This window comes from Sinocyclocheilus anshuiensis, unplaced genomic scaffold (assembly GCF_001515605.1).
Source record: "Sinocyclocheilus anshuiensis isolate Anshui unplaced genomic scaffold, SAMN03320099.WGS_v1.1 scaffold476, whole genome shotgun sequence".
In the NCBI taxonomy this organism is placed as follows: Eukaryota; Metazoa; Chordata; class Actinopteri; order Cypriniformes; family Cyprinidae; genus Sinocyclocheilus; species Sinocyclocheilus anshuiensis.
The window spans coordinates 1892410-1895225 of NW_015554139.1; positions in this window are offsets into that span (position 1 = coordinate 1892410).

Here is a 2816-nt window from a genome sequence, read left to right on the forward strand (position 1 = left end):
TTGGATTTGAGACTTTAGTCTTTGCAACTTTACAGATCTTCTTTATGCACCAAGAGCTTGTAACACTCCAAAGAGAAAGGAAAAATTTAAATCGCATCATATGACCCCTTTAATATTCCGTGACCTCTCACTAGATCTCAGCAAAAAGTCTCACGATTTATTTCCAGAACATGATGCATTGATGGGATACACTAAGCCTCGAATAGCGCTCCAGAGCGGTATTCGAGATAGTGTGGTGTGCGTTAAGGGCACTGCGCTTTGCCATTTTGAAGACCTGGGACAGTCTTGCGCACTTACTTCCTGACGCGCTCTCAAGTGGCCAAGACCTCAAGTGTGGGTATTTGGACAAGGCATTATTCTAATCTCACATACTATTTAGGATGGATAGTATGAACATTGAGACGCAGGGAATGTTCCTGGTTAAGACTCAAGACATTCTCAACAGAGCGACGAATCGACGAGTCACTATGGAAACGGACGCTAAGAAAAAGCGTGCCATGCGGGTTCTTTCTTCTTCTTTTGTTCAATGGTCGTTTACATGCTTAGTGCATATCGCCACCTAATTGATGGTTGTGCAATCATTTTTTATTTTTTCCAGTTTAATCTTTAATCCTTGAGAATATGAATTATATTGTTTGTTTGATGCTAATTATATATTAAGTCATATCGGATATGTATTTTGATTTAGAATTTAGACATTATAGAAAATGCCGATCCATGTGTGAGATGATAATATAAAATGTAATAAATATAGGCCTATATATATATTATAATACACTAAACATTACCTTGTCATAGTGTTTTATAATTTATACAGATAACTGTTATATATGCCAATAAAATAAATATAATAACCATATTAGAATAATATATTTATTACTTATATTAGCGCTTCATCATTAACATACAAATATATATATATATACACTCTGTTTCTCTCATACACAAAAAGTCATTCAAAATCATTCACTATAATCAACAACAGAGAGGCAATAGGCTATATGGCGCCAGCTGCGTTTGTCCAGTGTTAAATGAAAAATTACTTTATTAATTTTAAGAAATATCTGACCAAAGAATGCCGCGACTGAACATAATTTTGAAGAACCGTCTAATAAAACAGAGTTAAAATAAACAAAATGGACTAAATATATAATGTCCCATATTTTCTGAGAAGTAGCGAATCGATGTCCGTTCCGTTAATGAATCATTCTTTTGAGTCGGTTCAGGCAAACGGGTCATAGATTTGCGATCAATTCTCTGTAGCTCTAACAGATCATTTCACTCCCGCAGTGAATCGTTTGGAGCGATTTCTCTCCTTCAAACAGAACAGATACTTGAGCACACAGTGAACAAAAAGAGCGCGGAAACTGGATGTTTTCCATTGAAATCGACCCTGCAGATGCATCCTGTCAACGTTGAAGAAGTTGCCACACCTGCACATGGACCTCGTGAACGACTCAGTACTCCAGGTAAAAACTTTTCAAAACAGTATCTAAACAGGTATTACAACTGCCATGGTGGTACCATGGTATTCTTTGAAGTAAATTGGCTTTCCAGTTAATAATGAATAGTTTAGTACCAATTGGTATCTCAAAGTATCATTGTAGTCCATATCATGGTACTTTGTTGACACCCTAATTGTTATGTGTGGGTTTTAATTTAAATAATTTAGTAGTTTTGTAACAAAATGTGTTCATAACAAATTATATGAGTCTGTAGGCCTACATTATCTTTGACACGCACACACACACACACACACACACACACGGTGTGAGATGATAATATAAAATGTAATAAATATAGGCCTATATATATATTATAATACACTAAACATTACCTTGTCATAGTGTTTTATAATTTATACAGATAACTGTTATATATGCCAATAAAATAAATATAATAACCATATTAGAATAATATATTTATTACTTATATTAGCGCTTCATCATTAACATACAAATATATATATATATACACTCTGTTTCTCTCATACACAAAAAGTCATTCAAAATCATTCACTATAATCAACAACAGAGAGGCAATAGGCTATATGGCGCCAGCTGCGTTTGTCCAGTGTTAAATGAAAAATTACTTTATTAATTTTAAGAAATATCTGACCAAAGAATGCCGCGACTGAACATAATTTTGAAGAACCGTCTAATAAAACAGAGTTAAAATAAACAAAATGGACTAAATATATAATGTCCCATATTTTCTGAGAAGTAGCGAATCGATGTCCGTTCCGTTAATGAATCATTCTTTTGAGTCGGTTCAGGCAAACGGGTCATAGATTTGCGATCAATTCTCTGTAGCTCTAACAGATCATTTCACTCCCGCAGTGAATCGTTTGGAGCGATTTCTCTCCTTCAAACAGAACAGATACTTGAGCACACAGTGAACAAAAAGAGCGCGGAAACTGGATGTTTTCCATTGAAATCGACCCTGCAGATGCATCCTGTCAACGTTGAAGAAGTTGCCACACCTGCACATGGACCTCGTGAACGACTCAGTACTCCAGGTAAAAACTTTTCAAAACAGTATCTAAACAGGTATTACAACTGCCATGGTGGTACCATGGTATTCTTTGAAGTAAATTGGCTTTCCAGTTAATAATGAATAGTTTAGTACCAATTGGTATCTCAAAGTATCATTGTAGTCCATATCATGGTACTTTGTTGACACCCTAATTGTTATGTGTGGGTTTTAATTTAAATAATTTAGTAGTTTTGTAACAAAATGTGTTCATAACAAATTATATGAGTCTGTAGGCCTACATTATCTTTGACACGCACACACACACACACACACACACACAC